Source organism: Lampris incognitus, chromosome 3, assembly GCF_029633865.1.
Source record: "Lampris incognitus isolate fLamInc1 chromosome 3, fLamInc1.hap2, whole genome shotgun sequence".
Lineage (NCBI taxonomy): Eukaryota > Metazoa > Chordata > Actinopteri > Lampriformes > Lampridae > Lampris > Lampris incognitus.
Genome location: NC_079213.1, coordinates 101249108 through 101268218, shown reverse-complemented (window position 1 = coordinate 101268218; position 19111 = coordinate 101249108).

The following is a 19111-nucleotide window of genomic DNA, read 5'->3' as shown; positions in this document are numbered from 1 at the left end:
ATGGAGATGATTTCAGTACAGCTGGCAATAAAATCGTCACGGCCAGAGACAGACTGGTAAATTCAAGCTGGTTAGTCTATGACTGTCAGTTTGTGGTCATTATGAAGCAAACAACAGGGGAAAAAAAACACCTCAGAGAAGTGTCTATTTATATCAGTATACTAATTACGTATTCACCTTGCATTTACATAATTGACATTAGTTTGCAAACCACTTCTTATGATATTAACTCCGTATTTATTTTTTATGGGCGGCAGGATGAGTAGTAGCGTCATGCTTAGCAAGGATGTTGTTACCTGAGGTTCAATTCCTGCCAACATGCCCTTGAGTCAGATACCTAACCCTGTCTGCTGCATGGCGCTTAGCCTCGCACACAGAAGGAGGAATTCTCCCCTTGCAGGATTACTAAAGTACATCAACGTTAACCACAGCACAAACGATACCAGCAAAAACAATTACAAATCAACAAATAAAGACATGGATTCATTTTATTCCAAACTGACTCTAAATGGGTTTATCCTATATCTCATCCCATGTTTTGGGTCACAACCAAATATTCCTTCACCAACACCAAACGGCATTATAATTTACATTAATGGATAAGTCAAATTAACCCGTGATTCCTCAGTAGGTATGAGGATTGTAAGCGCTGTTGAATTATTGTTGCTGTTACTAAAAAAAAAACCAAACAAGAGCATATTTATTCATTCATTACATATGTTGTGACTGTATTACCAGCATTACATTACTGCCTGATTTGATTTGATGTGATTTATCTCATCACCGGTGTTGAATGGTTGAGTTGCATGGTTTTATTGAGCTACCAGCCTATACAGTGGATTTTTTCATTGCAGAATCACCATAATACATTAATTACTTTAGTCTTATTTTTTTAACACTAGAATGACCAGGATTTCACTCCTACCTAAAATGACCATGGGCGGTCACAGTGACCGCCAGTTTTTAAACACTATATTCTGTCACGATAAATACACAAGTGATATATTAATGCATTGCATATGTTAGTATGTCTGTTAGGAAACGACTGACACCAAAATTAAAATTTTAACAACTATTGTACTATTTTTAGACAATTTAAACTTCAGAGAGACATGGTCGAATTTGAAAAGCAAAACTGAAAAAGTGAAAATATTACCTGAAAAACAAAACGGAAAACACATATTGCTAATCTAACAAACGTAACAAGGCCTATAAAACGTGAAATATATTTTTTTAAAAAAGAACTGAAAATAAATATTGAAACAGTCCCAAACAACGACCGGAACTTAAAAACTACTAGAACGACCGTGGCCTACAGTTTTTAAACTCTATATTCTGTCAAGATAAATACCCAATTGAGATATGAATGCATTGCATGTGTTAGTATGTCTGTTAAGAAACTAACTGACATCAAAATTAACATTTTAACAACTTTAATACTATTTTTCAAACAATTTAAAATGGCCGCTGTCCAACGCCTGTAAATACTGCAGCGCCTCGGTGGTAGTCATGGTGCGTCTGTAGCGGCGTCTGTAACCAGACATGTTGGCGATAATATAAAATCAAGTTTAGACTGTTACTCTGCACTGGAGAATGCTAGTGTGTTTCTAGGACAGAGCAGTGAACTTCACGAAGGAAATGATGCAACCAACACACGTCATAAATAGTGACATGACGCACACGATCACACGCAAATTACGCGCGGTCATTTTGACCACTCATGGTCGTTTTAGGCAGATCTTATCATTACTTTTTTGATCTAAAACTCATTTTAATGCAAATATATGCAGTTTTAGGAGCATTCAGGGAGCGGCAGGTCTGTGTATCTTTGTTTCCACAAAGTTATTAAACTTTGAAAATCCAAAACGGTCATAATGACGCCCTTGGACATACTATGTTATTGCCTTCATCATTATGTTAAGTGGGCTAACGCATTTGCCACGATAATGCATGTAACAATTTGAAGTTAAACTTTATCCCAATTTGGAAATGTACAGCTTTGTTCAACTATGCTTTTAAACGCACAACATTTTCATGTACGTGTTTAGTAGGTCGGTGACGTCGCTGCAGCCCAACCGTTAGCTGCTTTTCTACGTTAGAGGAGGTATGACAAGCGGGGTTAACTGAAACCTCCACACATGAAGAGAAACCGTACTAACAAACTGAGTGACCCTAACTTAAATTGCAAGGAAAACCGTTTAATTGCTGCTTTGACCTTTTTGAATTCAAGTCTATAGTGAGTGTGTTCCAGTGTCCAGTCATGCCAACACGGATCTGTGTGGTGAAACCTGTGCAGCGCAGGGGGATGGGGGAGGGGGTCATGTGCAGCACAGGGGGACGGGGGAGGTGTTTGTGGCTTTACACACTGACTGAGATTGTAGCAGGGCCACTTCTCTAAATGCCTTCAACAAAGGGGCCATCCGGCTGCAGAGCATGGCATTGACATGACAAGTCTTGCCCTTGCATTGTCTGAAGCGTCACAACATGGCTGAGCAGTGTCTCCTCAGCCCCTAGAGGTCACGGAGGAGAGATGTGCCGCTAATCTCCGACACTCACTTCGGGATGGGCAGAATCGACACAAACTGGGGCTTTAGATTACTTGGCTTATTCACCAGTGACTTCCAATGCGAAGACATGTCTGAGTCCGCCGCTGCTCCGTCAACCACATCGCTGACTTCAGACGAGGAGACGCTCCTCCCACCCCAAGGATAAACCTCGAACCCACTATATATTAATCTGATATCGTCTTTTTTTATTGTTTGGGGACTAATGCGTCAGGGAGGGGGTGATTGATTGGAGGGCTAGAGAGACTTTCATATTGTCCAATTGGTCCATTTAGAGACGTGGGGATGTTTCTCCAGGGGAAATGATCTCACAAATCCAGACAAACAAAAGTGTCATCACGTACAAGTGCTCCAGAGCGTTTCCTCTTGGCTTGAAAGGGCAGAAAGTACAAACATATAAAACTCGATAATTTACTGCTGAGAAACGTCTGGGTTACGGAGGATGTGATCCGTAAAAGGCCAATTATTCAAAAATAAATTTGTAGCTAAACTCAGTAAGAAAAGGGCTCTCCCTCAACAAATGACCTCCGTTTGGACAGTATAATGGTTTGAAGGCCGCTCAACTCGCAACAGCAGAAATATTCTCTCGTGCGTTTATTAATAGTTTAGTTAAACGTACAAATTTAGACATCACATCATTTAGCACAGTTTGCCTCAAATTGAGCCCTCAAATGCCTGCTGAGCAGACTCAAACAGACGGTTAAGTAGCATCCTGACTTTCTCCCCTGCAGCATCCCAAGTGGGAGCATTATCACGGAGGGTTTGTGGTTTCATTGATTTCAAGTCTGCAATCATCCTCCATCTGATGTAGCGGGCCGAGGGACGAGAAGCCGAGCCTCCCTCCTCATCCTCCAGCCCGGCTCTCTCTGACAGGGGGTTTGAGGGAAGTTTGAGATAACCTCACCGCAAAATGTCCTTCTAATGACTAACAGGGCATCCCCCTACGCCCGCCGGACACCACCTCACAGTCACATCTCGTTTCGCTCTCGACACATGAGTGCGATGGATGAACCGAATACACGTGAAGCGCTGACAGGCGAACTCGGCTCGTCCACTCTTCCGGTTCAACACAATGACTGGTATTTTGTACCGTTAATCTAACATTTGCTTTAATCATTTATTTCAATTAATTTCTCAACTTCTTATGTTTGTTTTTAAGCAAGTCTTAGTAGTTTGGGTCATGTCAGAAATGTCACTTCATTTACTTTTTTTTTATTTTTTTTAATTTCTTACTATTTTTGTCTATCAGAGCACATTGTTAGGGTGACCCCATTTCCTTGTTTTTCTGCCAAAACTGCATGAAGTGCTAATTGTCCCTAATGGCCACCATCTCATCCACACTGCAAATGATCTCTGTACAAGTCTCTAATGACGTACTGTCAAGAACGGGTTTCAAACCATTAAGCAATTTGGGGTGAATCGGGGCACACTGAAATAAATCATATGCACGCTCTTTGCTGTGCACAGTCTTCAAAATAGAAGAGAAAAGGATGTGCCCACATTGTTATTCTGAAAGAATAGGCTGAGTGAAACTAAGGGATCGCCTTGTTAGGTTGTGTAAGGATGTAATGAATGATGATGCTGACCTCAATGGCGTTCCCTCGTTTTAGCCTCCAAACAGAGCATGAACATCTCAGCTGACTGTGTGGCAAGGCTTATAAAAAGAAAGCCAAAAAAAAATAATCTATTGTCTCTCCTCATCCTTCATTCATCGTGTGTGTCTTTAGGTACCAGGTCAATTCTAATATCAAAAAATGTGCAAGAGAGGGCCTGAAAAAATCTTGGCTCCCCGACACCTTTCTGATTCCTGAGGGTTCCTATGTGGGCTACACGAATCCACCATGAACAGAAATGGGATGAATTCCTCTGTTCTGCTTTAATGGCTGTGTATTTCTGGAACTATGGAGCGTTCCACAGCTCAGCGAGGAAGCCTCTGTGTGTGTGAAGTCCTTTGCCAAACCTCGGTCCAGAAAGCGCTGGGAGCTTCTCTGTGGACGGGATCTTCCCTCGTCTCCTCCGTCAGTGCTGCCTTGTTGCCACGCTTGCCATTCGTTAGTGGCTACGAATGGCCTAAAAATGAATGAGCTTTGGTGGGGGGGGGGTTTTATAGCTTGGGCCTAAATTATTATCTCGTCAACCACAGAAACTTCATCCTCACCCCAAGCGAAAATGATTAAAGCTTTGTGCGTAACTGACCACATGAGAAGACACACACACGCATGTGAAGACACACACGCATGTGAAATATCCCGTCACAGAGGCGGTGAGTTTCATGTCCTGATGCGGCCCTCCCGTGTATACACTTCCTCCTCAGCAGAGGTAATTGCTATCCATGTTCAGCTTTTTCTATCAGTGGTAAATTCTACCCTCTGGATCGAAATTAAACGTGGTTATTCACACCACAATATTAATATATCATGAAGGACATTAAACCGGGTACCAGTTGTATGTATATTCTATGTAACATCGATTTACCATTTTTTATTTCTCTTTTCAAACATCCCAATCAAAGCTGTCAAGGCTGAGGGTAATCTCTTCATATACAAGTTAACATAATTTATTTAGTTTGGATTCAGAAGCGAGATATGAAAATTAGTAACAGTCATTAGAGGAGAATGAAGAAATATTCATGCTTTCTGATAATGGAAAGTATGAACCTGAATGTTTTAGCTCTGCAGAGCAGCGTAAATATTCTCCGTGATATTTGCCAAAATGATCAAATTCATGAGTAGTTGACTAAAGACTTGATTACTTCATCTAAGATGTTGCCCCAGAAATGCCGTCATTCATGACAGCATCAGCCACCGCCCACGTTACTCAGTAGACCGAGTTCTGCAGCCAAGCTGCACAAGCTTTTGTTCAGAGTTTCAGAGTTCGTTTGTTTTAATAAGCCTGAACTCGCAGGTTATGAAATAAAAAATAAAATAGTAACAGAGACAGGAACGAAGCCCCAGCAGCATGAATAATGAATAAATTAGATACACACAAGCCAAGCTGTCGTTGCCCAGAATATTCCACTTCTGGGTTAGCTACCACAAGGGATAGAATCACTTTGCTCCTCATCTCCCTTAGGCTCTCGAAAGCTGCCCATTTTCTCCACGACACACATACACACTTCTACAGCCGGAGCAAGATAAAAGCACCTTGCACGGCTTTGGGATCGCCTCAATTCACCTCCGCTTAGCCAAACACACGGGCAACATGAACCGGCCAAGGAGCCGTGCTGAACTTTATATCTGAGCAAGAGATACTGCAACATCTTTTTGTGCTGGCCAGGAACTCTGCCACACACACACACACACACACACACACACACACACACACACACACACACACACACACACACTGAAGTTCCAGCAGTGGTCCGACTTAGCAGTGACAATATCACCCTTCAACAACCGACAATCAATCGTGTCTCCTGCAATAACATCCAAAGGAAGTGCCTCCAATTTATCTTTATTAAATCAATAGCGGGCTTTGATAGCCTTACCTGGAGTGGAGTGTCTGGCCCGGAGCTGGCGCTCTAAGTGTCTAGTGTATTGGGACGGAGGGAGATCTCTGGTTCAACTTGTTGTTTGTTGGGGGACGGGGTAGTTTGCTGTGTGGCGAGGAGCGACACTCCTAAGGGCCCACTGTGAATAGAGGTCAGTATAATAGACACAGTTGCACAACAAAGACTGATAATCCTGTCTCGCCCCGCAGCTCCTGTGTTGCAATCAGACATTTTAAGGGCAGTTAAGTTGCAGAGAGGGGCAGCTGAATGAACTGCGGTGAGGAAGGACTCCCCAGATCCCATTATGGACAGTAACCGGTGTCAATTCGCAGCAATTAGACCACTCAGATGTGTCAGTAGACAGGCCTCAAATTAATAAATAAATAACGTCGACCACAAGTGCTCGCTGATATGGCCTTTTGAGTCATTTGAGTCTCCCCTTGGTCTATTTGAGTGCAAAACACTTAGCCCTTCAAAAAAGTGGTGAGCGGTATCCTCCTTCCACCAGCTCATCCTAAATGACCTTTAGGTGAGAAATGCTGTCTTTAGTTAGCGAGCAGCTGGTACTGTTTTTCATGATCTCGGTAAAATACAAATCCTCGGTACAAGGAACCAACCCAGTGTGCAGTCATTGAAAACTACAGAGGTGTGAACAAGTCCGGTCTATTTATTCATCACATTTAAGAACGACCGGCATTTCACTCCTACCTAAAACGACCACGGGCGGTCAAAATGACCGCCGGTTTTTAAATTCTCTATTCTGTCACGATAAATACCCAATTGCATTATTAACGCATTGCACGTGTTAGTATGTCTGTTAGGAAACGACTGACACTAAAATTAACATTTTCACAACTATAATACTATTTTAAACAATTTAAACTTCAGAGAGCCATGGTCGAACTTGAATAGCAAAAATGGAAAAAGTGAAAATATTACCTGGAAAACAAAACGAAAAACACATATTGCTAATCTAACAAACGTAACAAGACCTATAAAACATGAAACGTAAAAAAAAAAAAAAAATGAAAATAACCATTGAAACAGTCCCAAACCTAGACCCGAACTTAAAAAGTACTAGAACGGCAATGGGCGGTCATTTTGACCGCCACGGTTTTTAAACTCTATATTCTGTCAAGATAAATACGCAATTGAGATATTAATGCATTACATATGTACGTATGTCTGTTAAGAAACTAACTGGCACCAAAATTAACATTTTAACAACTTTAATACTATTTTTCAAACAATTTAAAATGGCCGCTGTCCAACGCCTGTAAATACTGCAGCGCCTCGGTGGTAGTCATGGTGCGTCTGTAACCAGACATGTTGGCAATAATCAGGAATCAAGTCTAGACTGTTACTCTCCACTGGAGGACGCTAGTGTGTTTCTAGGACAGAGCAGCGAACTTCACGAAGGAAATGACGCCACCAACACACGTCATAAATACTGACATGACGCACACGATCAAACGCACATCACGCACACGATCACGCGCAAATTACCCGTGGTCATTTTGGCCGCTCATGGTCGTTTTAGATAGCTCTTATCATAACTTTTTTTTTGCAATTGATATAAAAAAAAATTTGAATTTTAATGCAAATATATCACACTTTAGGGGCATTCAGGGAGCGGCAGGTCTGTGTCTTTTTTTTCCTTTCACAAAGTTATTAATCTTTGAAAATCCAAAACCGTCAAAATAATAACAATAATAATAATATATTTTATTTGTGGGCGCCTTTCAGAGCACTCAAGGACACCTTACAGAATACAGTAAAAAAAAAACTAAAAAACAAGCAGCACTGTGTATCAAACAGCATAAAATCAAAACAAAGCAGGGTAGACAATAAAATTTAACACAACAGATTAGTATAAAATCATCATCTGCACAAAACTCAATGAAGCGTGGATCAGACTGAATATGCCAGTTTGAAAAGGTGCATTTTGAGATGGGATTTGAAGGTTGAAAGAGAGTCAATGTTGTGAATGTCTTGTGGGAGAGAGTTCCATAGGCGGGGGGCAGAACGACTGAAGGCTCTAGACCCCATGGTAGTCAAGTGGGCCGATGGTGTAGTGAGTTGGAGAGCAGATGAGGAACTGAGAGTGCGGGAGGGTGTGTGGATATGAAGGAGTTCAGAAAGATATGAAGGAGCTAAGTTATTAAGGGCCTTAACAGTGAGGAGCAGGGTCTTGAAGTCAATACGGTATTTAACAGGGAGCCAATGGAGGTGCTGAACAACAGGATTGATATAATCTATGGAAGGAGTTCTTGTAATGATATGGGCAGCTGAATTCTGGACCAACTGAAGTTTATGAAGACACTTGAGGGGAATACCAAAGAGGATGGAATTGCAGTAGTCAATACGGGATGTAACTGGGGTATGAATGAGTATGGCTGTGCTGTTAGGTGTAAGTGATGGCCAAAGACGATTAATATTGCGTAGGTGGAAGTATGCAGACTGGGTTATTGATGTGAGCATCAAAAGATGATGTAAGAAAAGGTAATGAAAGAAAATGACCGCCTTTATCGTTCTAGTGTTAAAGGCAACAGATATTGACCAAGCTGCTTTAAGATATCAATAAATAAGATGGTGGATAAACAGAACAAAGTTTAATCATGAAGACTGCACCATGCAGGAGTGCAAAAAAACACCTCAGTTTGACTCAAACGCAGGAGATAGAAAGGCCTTTTAGGTTTAGATATGTCGCCCGCCGGTGGAGGCAGAACTGACAGAGGTAATTTGTAAGACAGACTCAAACACACAAGAGAGGAAGCAAGGCCACCGCTTGTAGCGCCCACTCGGGTTCTGCAAAAGCTTTTTAGCTCGCTGATAGTGTCTGAATGAAGGTCAGATATGAAGCCCTGCGAGCAGACGCAGATACAGGCGTCCCCTTCATGGATATGTATGTCTACCAAAGTGATTTTTTTTAGATATTGAATTGTTTTGCACCAAAGTTGTTGCCTTAGGCCTAAAAGTAAAAGAGTAGCCTCGGGCTCACCACCACCACCATGTAGCCTCAGAAAACACGTGCTTTTAGGCTTTATTGTTGTCTATGGGGATGTTTCCTCAACTTGAATCCCATTCTTTTGTTACAACATTCATTAGCCAAAGATGACTTTCTATAAATAAATTCAAATCATCGGCTAGTGTATATCAGTCTTACTCACCAAATTTAAAACCTGCATTTTTCACATCAGGAAAGACGATGGGGGAATATTTTTCAGGAAGTCCTGTATGAATTGCACAGAATGGATGGATGGAACAGATTTCTCACTACTTTGGGAGAAACGCTACTTAATGATTGAAATAGTTCGTTTTTTGAGTACACACTCCTCCTTGGAGGCCTCGAAGTGTATCACACAAAAAACGAATCTTTCTGAAATTATCGTGCAAAATGCACACACACACACACACACACACACACACACACACACACACACGCATACACACACGTGTGAGAAGCAGGGGAGTACAGTGCAGACCAGAGCTCCTGCATTTGGCTGGGAGCCCTCGGCGAAGGGAAGTCATTATTTCAGAATAACGGGGAGCAGCGCTGCCTGAGCCCTTCTGAATAACTCACCTTTCATCAACGCATGGTTAATGCGCCAGCCGCCTTTGATCTGCTGGAGGTGATAACTTCACCACCATGCGGACAACCGCCACTGATGGGGCGACTTTCTGTGCCGTCCAGATATGTGTCAACAGCTATCACTCCCGGAGAAACCCAGGCGAGGAAGAAAGACTTCTGTAGGGTGAGTTGCGAAGCAGGAGGAGGCTTTTCAGAAACGTGGAGGAAAAAAAAAACACGTTTTTATGAGACACCTGCATCTAAACATTAAACCACTATGGGAGAGATGTTCCCTGTGTGAGTTGAGGATGTAATGTATTGTTGGTGCTTCTGAGCTGGAAACACTGGTAATACATCTTTTTGGGTTTTTGTTTCGTTTTATCCAAAGTTTAAACTTAGATTATGCATATGTGATCTTGTTCTATTTTTTTATATCAGCAATTAGCTGAACATTTGTTTGTCCAGTTCTGAGTTCAGCAGTGCATTAAAAGAGGCTTGGTTGAAAATAGCCTCTGGAAAGTGTAAGTGGGTTGGGGAGGAGCCTAATCCTCTCAAAGTAATACCATTCTGATTAGATTTGAATGAAAAGTGAGAGATGTGTCCATTTTCCTCTCAGCAGAAGACAAATTATATTAATGACAGATGTCAGCTGGTCCTTAGCAGCCTGGATGGACACTTTAGGTTTAGTTTTCCCTCCAGAAGTGACAGACAAGACTATAAAAGCCCTCTACTATGTCAGCGGGGCAGATTGGGTGACTGAGCGTAGACAGTCGAGACCCTGACTGGCACAGCTGAAAAGGAAAATAAGAGATCTGAATACACAAACCACTCCACTGAGAGGTCAGAGCCGAGACAAGTCCTCCTTTCAGATGGAGAAAAATGTGAGCCTGAGTGACTTTCAACACCACCCACCTCAACCAATCGACCAGAGGAATTCAAGGGCCATCATATAATAATGACGATATTGAAAACTGTTATTACTGCCCGCTCATTTCCATTTCATATTCCTTCTTTCAGCTTTTTTTCCCTGTTTTTCAGGGGTCGCCACAGCAGATTTTACAGTTTCCACCAGGACCCTGTGAGGGCACAGTGCCAATGACCATTGTTCGATCTGGTATGGTCTTGTCAATCTGCATATTGATTTGGCAAAATTTTACGTCGGATGCCCTTCCTGACACAACCACTAACCCTATGGACGGGGGCACAGGTAAAGCGCTGGATGCCATCCCAGTATTCATGGACTTGCGCCCATGCCTGTCGCTATATTTCCATTTCATATTGAAGGTGTTAAAATATGAAAAGGCAACGGCACATCCGCAGAGAGAGCTGATTCATTTAATTTCTGTTCACCCTGGTGGAATGACCTAGGAAACGAACACAGACATTGCAATGGGTGATATAAGATCACGCATTCACTGCCTTTTTTTTATTTCATAAATCTACAAATCTTCCATTTTAAAAGACCAAAAAAAAAAACAGCAGAATATCTTTCTTGTACTGCTGTTCAGCTGAAGAGCCTACAAGTGCACATGCCTCTTTAGTTCATTCCATTGCTGTGAATGAGGCTGAAAACAGGTTGGGTTTAGCCCAGGGAACTTATTAGCAGAGCCTCCCTAGTGGTTGCCTTGCCAGGGAATAAGGAAGGAGGCCTCTTCGACAGAGATGGCTGTAAGGCCATGTGCATCCTCCGCTGGTGTAGAAACACTTCAAACAGCCAGCCTCTAATGAAACACACCAGCGAGGCAGCACAGTAATTAATACACAACCCGTATGAATAACCCATGTGTGCAGACTCAGCATTCACTCTTGCAAGAATAATGATATCTTGCTTTCGAGACTAGACCAATGATAAGCACATGGATACTCACGGGAAATAACAGGCTGAATATCAGTCAAGATCATACTATATGCAGATGATAGCGCAATAAAGATCTTTGTATTGTTCATGCAGTTTTTCCTTTTCCAATGAGGACTGCATTTGCAGAAGTGGGGGAATAAAGTCAGTTATTATGTATGAGCCTTTGATTTTAGATATTCTAGCATCTCGCAAATTAGCACGTTGAGTCTGCATCCCCACGTTTCAGTGGTCAGCCGAAATCCTCAAATCAAGTTCAAGTTGTTTCTGTGTTTTTACTACACGAGAGGTCTCGGTTCTCTAAACACTGGTCAAACTGTGCCGCCTTTGGGACTACACTCATTTTTGGCACAAAACCCATTTTATAATTAACAGATTATATGGCAGTTGTCAATCTGGAAATTATAGCCATTTTCTCAGCTTCCTGGTAAATTGGACATATGGGCTTTTCACTCAGCAGTTAGCTACACAACACAGTGACAATAATTTCTCACTGTGATGAAATGAACGGCCTGCTTTCGATAACAACCAATTGTCTACGCCTGAGGCTCCTAATTTGTCCTGTTCCTTTTTGAAGCTGGTGCACACTCCTATGCTTGCTTGTACTGAATGCCAAATTTCACCAAGGAAACTGAGAGGATTCACTCATGAACCAATGCTCAATTCCCCAAATCTCTGCTTACGTTGTGTCTCCTCTGACAGCAGACATGTCCATACCTCTAATGCAATGCCAGCTGACCAAACTAGGCAAAGACAAATACACTTCTATCCTGAATGTCAGGTTAAAAAAAGGTGTGATTTTGGAATTAAAATGTTCTATTTGTTTATCTATCAACCTATCTATCTGTCTGTCTTATATTAATTATTTCCCTTTTTACCACACTTTTTAAATCTTTCATTTTAATATCATATATTTAAGATAGTGTAATTGATTTTAACGTGCAACTTGATACTCCAAATTGAAGTGAGACTGACATTTATAAACTTGTAAAAATTAAATACTGAATTAGAGACCGGACGCCGAGAGCTGCAGCTTGGCATTGTACTGTACTGCGTATACCCCAGATCCACGGGGGGGAAAGCGGCTTGAACTATAAACCAGATTGCTGGGCTTGATGAAAAACCACCATGCGAGCACAATAATAACTCATTGTCTGCAGCGACATAGGCAGTGGAGGTAATCTTTGGATCTAGCCAGTAAGGAAATATAGATATTTGTGACGGCACTGAGGGGATTAGGCAGGGTTTGGTGCCTCCTGGGGTACATGGCCTGTGTCATGCTGTGAGCACACACACCAGTGGCACCAGGGGCTCTCTGCAACTCGGTTAAGGTTGGAAAGGATTTGGCCGGGCTGCAGTATTATTTTGATATGACCCAGACAAAGCCATCAGCATGAGACCTACGTAGGGGGCACAGTCTCTCTCTCGCTCTCTCGCTCTCTCTCTCTCTGCTGTTCTTTCCTTTACCCGTGGTACTGCAGTGAATAACACGTGTTGCAGAAGATATACCATCTACCAGGGAACAATTTTGGTTCTGAGAAGGAGCAACCTGTCCTGATGAATTAAAGGACGGTCCTATAATAACGGCCAGATTAAAAACTGTTATAATGGTCCTGTAGTTTCCATTTCATACGGAAGGTGTTGAAATATGGAGGAAAAAGAATATGAAGCAGGTCGGCACCCGGATGATAAACGGGCTGCTTTTTCCCCTCCATCCAGTGCAGATGCTTTGATACCGAACAGAGTAAACATTTGGGTTGCAGTGTTCCACAAAAGGAGGCGTGCATCGTGAACACATTGTTTAGGAATATTTGGAGCTCTGTCCCAGCAGGCTGCGTCGGTGCTCTTTCAGTCAAACTTATTAGTGCATACTGATGCACCCATATACCTATTAACCCTGTCAGTGATTCTGTATCTTCCCAACCCGTAGTTAATTCCTAATGAAAAATAAATTGAGTTCCTGCCTCCAGTTTCATAACATTTCCGTGGCAAAACAAATGGCCGGCTTTATGAGAGAGGACACACTGTTGTTAATGATTTTATAAGCAGGGAGCCCACCTGACATCCTGTTTTCTATTACTGCTCTCTATTCAATTTGCAGGGCGCGCTGCAGGTGACCTAACCTATAAAAGGGCACTCCAAATGAAATTATCAGGGCTTCTTGAAATTTTATAAATTCAGAATTGGCCTGGCAGGGGGCTGGGCGGGTGGGGGTGTTATAGCAGAAACTAATGGTTTCACCTTTACCTTGGCATAAATCAATTGCGCCAAAGGTTAAAACACGTCATGCCAAGACATGTCAATGCTGTTTTTTAACATCATAATGCACAGCAGCACTGAAAGCTGCTGTGCATTAAGTGGCATTAAGCGGCTTCTTTTTTTCCTGTGGACTTGTTTTGGCTTTGTTTTGTGTTTTGTTTTAGTTTTGTAATTTTTACATATGAATGAGTTTAAATCTCTCTCTGATCAACATGCCAAGTCTGGAAGAGGAAAAAAAAAACCTGCCTGAAATTAAAGGCACAATTACAACATTCATCCATTGATACAGCTCCAAAATTATTCATTTGTTCTTTCATTCAAGCATTCATTGATTTATTTCTCATTCCACATACCTGCACACGTCATCGGCTTACTGCCAGCGTTTAACACCAGAACGACCGGGATTACACGCCTGCCTAAAATTTTGACCGCCACGGTTTTTAAACTCTATATTCTGTCAAGATAAATACCCAGTTGAGATATTAATGCATTACATATGTCAGTGTGTCTGTTAAGAAACTAACTGACACCAAAACTAACATTTTAACGACTTTTAATACCATTTTTCAAACAATTTAAAATGGCCGCTGTCCAACGCCTGTCAATACTGCAGCGCCTCGGTGGTAGCCATGGTGCGTCTGTAACCAGACATGTTGGAAATAATCAGGAATCAAGTTTGGACTGTTACTCTCCACTGGAGGACGCTAGTGTGTTGCTAGGACAGAGCAGCGAACTTCACGAAGGAAATGACGCCACCAACACACGTCATAAATAGTGACATGACGCGCACGATCATGCGCAAATTACGTGCGGTCATTTTGACCGCTCACGGTCGTTTTAGGTAGAACTTATCCTAACTTTATTGCTCAATTGCTCTAAGCCCCATTTTAATGCAAATATATGCAGTTTTAGGAGCATTCAGGGAGCGGCAAGTCTGTATTTTTTTCACAAAGTTATTAAACTTCGAAAATCCAAAACGGTCAAAATAAATGCCTTGGTCCTTCTAGGGACTTTGTTAGTGCTATTGTTTGAGCCAAGTTTAGTCGATAAATTAGCTGTGGTGATAACTTTATTTTTAGTGGCCATTCTGAATATTGGTAATGAGATATGCCACTACACAGGATTCCATTTCCCTAAAGAAGAAGGCAGCAGCTCTTTGTGCTGTCACTGTTCCAGCGGCCGACCTAACAAGAGGCCGGATACATAAAGGAATAAATAAATAAAACGAAAGAAAGATATGAACTGGGCCAATCAGTAACACTTGTTGCACAAAAACATGGAAATGTAAGAGTCGCGCGTCGGAGAAGATGGAAAACATGGTCTTAGTAAAGACCTGTAGAATATGGATCAGATCATTCGGCTGTGCTCGCTCTCAGGCAGGACAAATGCTCTCAGGGGGCAGCCGAGCATGAAGGAAATTCATTTGTAAATTGCATAGAGGGTTTTTTTTTGAGGAGGTATTCCCGTCTTTTCAAATGGAGGCTCTGATCCGAAGTTGTCACAGAACAATGTCCATTGCATACATGTATAGTTTTACGAGGAATTCCTATCTGAGTACAACATACCCAGATATTTCCCAGTGTTATAATGCTTTAAAAACTTCCCTCACACCCATCATAGCAGCGGTTGGGATTATATGGTGGTCAAGATAATATGGGGTTCATTTTATTTCATTTTATTGTGAGCATATATTAAAATTATCCCTGAGTACAAACATTTCATCGGCTGGAGTGTATAGCAGACCTTTGCAAATTACAAAATTAGGATGGGTAGAATGAGTATTCACATTCAAATTTCATGACTATTACATGCATATTTCAAGTAAATTAAGCAGTGGTGAAGCATTTCACAGTGGCAGAATCCTCTGTGAGACTGAAATTGCCGTGTGCAACAGAGCAGTGAAACCAAAAGAAGAAAAAAATAGATTTGAAACATTTAGAGATGTGACGAAAGGGTCTGTTGAGTGCTTTGTATATCACAAAAGCAACCTGTGGTATTCACCCAGCAGTGACTTGCACGAGACCTCTCCAAAAAACCAAATTCCACGGTCAGTGAGGAAAAAGAGGTGTGAAAGAAATAATATTCAACCAGGTTTTCTTTTTATTACCATCCTGAATGAACTGTAAGTCCACCTTTCCAGTCTTTTCTGCCTGCGTTATGATCTGGTCAGCTGCACAAAACTCCACATGTCCAGAGCAAACCCGAGACGGGTGACCCTGGTATCCTCTCCCCCGTAATCACACAAAACATACTTTGGCCGGACCACCCATCCAATTAACTCGACAATCATACAGTGAACGGTCTCAAGTGTGCTATGAAAGCCTGTCTGGGTTTTCCCAGGGACCCTTCTGACAGCAGAAAAACTCCTGACCTTCGACACTTCAGCGTAGAGGGCGTTAAGGTCCTTTTGTTATACAAGAAGAAACTACAAGCCTGTTAGGTGAAACAGGATTCAAAGTGATTTGGTCTTCACATATCCGAACCCCAATCACACTGCTTCGTTGTCATCCACACTGTAATATTTAACCATCGTAAACTAGCACTAGAACGACCGGGATTTCACTCGTACCTAAAACGACCATGGGCCGTCAAAATGACGGCCGGTTTTTAAACTCTATATTCTGTCAAGATAAATACCCAGTTGAGATATTAATGCATTGCATATGTTAGTATGTGTGTTAGGAAACGACTGGCACCAAAATTAACATTTTAACAACTATAGTACTATTTTTAAACAATTTAAACTCAAGAGAGACATGGTCGAACTTGAAAGCAAAATTTAAAAAGTGAAAATATTACCTGATAAAACGGAAAACACATATTGCTGATCTAACAAACGTAACAAGACCTATAAAACGTGAAATGTGAAAAAAAACTGAACATAAATATTGAAACAGTCCCAAACAACGACCGGAACTTAAAAACCACTAGAACGACCAGCTGTTATTATTATTACTGCACATCACATTCTGCTATGGCGTGCCATTGTCACTGTATTGTATGAACTGCATTTTCTAGACTATCGACCACTCAAAGCACTTATGTATGTGCATTTGTCATTGTGGGTTTTTTTTGTATGTTTTGTTGTATGTCTGTGAATGTTCTCATTCATCCAGGGCATGGTTATCCAAAGGAGTTGAATTAAGTGCAACTGGACTTGGTATATATCCGTGAACTGATATATGTTTTGTTGTATGTTTTCATATCTGCCTATCAGTTGATTCTCCTTGTGTCCCTTGAGTTAAGGCAGAGCGAGAGAAGAATTCCATTGTATTCTAATACACATGACAATAAAGTTGAACTTGAACTATAATAGAAAACCAAGCGGAACTGAGTGAACTTTTTAATCTTACTCTTTGTAATGCTACTGATATACAGCCATGTACGTACCATGTGCACGGTGAAAGAGAGAAACCACAGGGGGGCGCTGTGCATAAAATGAAGGCGAGATCCTCAATTCAGCAACTTGACGAACTGAGCTGCAGCTTCATGAGATGTTTCCGTTCTATTATTATTTCAACCTACACTTGTTTAAGTTCTCCACTTCTTTATATTCCACAGTAACAATTTCTGCTGACTTAAATGGATCAACTGGAACGAGGAAAGCGGAAATGGTTTAGGGGAGTTGTTGAATAACTTCCGTTTTTGATGTGGAGTGTGAAATATGGCGACCGTGTATGTGATGCTCTCAGACGAGTCAGGAAAGTGTGGATGTGAGAAGGAAGCGGGTCTTGTCCCGGTTCCTGACCAGACTTAATAGGTCAGGAGGTAACAGCAGAACCAACCGCGTCTTTTTTCCGCCATTTCCCCCCCACGGATTGACTGGAACCTGGGAGCACAATACAGTAAGTGGGTGGTGAAGAAAAGTTCATGCGTCACAGGTTATGCGAGGGTGCTTACCAGCATGTTGTATTTCCTTCAACAAGCTCGCTGAGGTCACGGCTCTGTACTTTGTTCATGGGCATGTTTATTTATTTATTTAGTTGAAATATGTTCACTATTATGCAGCAGATCTAAGGTAAGCCTACGTAATATGTACAAAACACGGCTTCTCACTTTAAATGGAAGTACAACATGCATACTCTGAGCTTCCTGTGCTTATAACAGAACAACGCCTCGGTACCTCTTTTAAAAGACCTCAAGGGAACACACACCCCAAAACATGATCCACTCCGCATCCATGGGCTCCCAGTTAGAGACTGTGGAAGTTGTCTCTTCTCTGTGAAAACAGGAATTGTAAAAGAAATCCTGGAAGTCCTCAAGCTGGAAATGGAACAACACACTCAGTTTCTCTCCTCCAAAAGTGCTTGTTGGCATTTTCACATGTGAGTGGGCGCTGAAGGTTAGGGGCAGGGGAAAGTGTTGGTGAGCGCACCTGGCTGAAGAGTGTCGACTCAGCAGAAAATATATGCGACATCATATGACATAATGGGAAATACAAGAGTATGACTGAGGACATTATGGAAATACTGGACTTTTAAGGGGACAGAATTCTATGCAAATGACCTTTTATTTTGCCATACAATATTTCAAGTTGCAGATATTACACCCACATATTGTACCATATCGTATGATACAAAAACCTAGTGCTTCTGTCTATGTTTATAAATCAGACCATTAACTTAACCATTAACTTCTAATAGGTTAACCATCAGTCTCTACAAGAGTGACATTCTGGTATGTACAAATCACCTTTTACCTATTCTACCTACACAATTTAACAAGAAACTCACAGTCAAACAGCAACGTTAACTAAAGTGATCTGATTTAAGTCAATCCGCAATGCTGATACTTGCATAAAGTATCTAATTAAAATATCATCATTATTCGGTTATTTGTTTGACACACTTTACAATTCAATGTCACTGGAGTCTATCCCAGCATGCATTGGCCAGAAGGCAGGGAGACAATCACTCCTCTCCCTGTCTCTCTGTGCTGTCTGAATTGTGACCAGATACCATTATTTTACCAAAAGAACAGTGACTGACCTTGATGATCATTTTAATTTGATACGTTGAATGTTCTAGTTTTATGGGCTTTAATGTTAGCATGCTCTTAGCTAGCTATATAGTAAGTGTATAAAGAGCAGTGTACAGTAGTAACAGTTACCTGAAACGTTAGCTATTGTCTTATCTACTAAATTAACTTTACATATTTATCGGGTTACTTACTGTCTGAAAAATACCTCCTATGTCTGGCTGCAAGTGTTGACAGGTGTCCTGCTTTCTCAGCTTTTTAGGTAACGTTACTTCCTGCATTTGCTCACCTCCACTGACTGACAAAAAAAACAAAAACAAAAAACGTCAGATTACCGTCACAGCATGACTATGAACTTTGTTAGCATTATTAACATTATTGGCAAAAACATG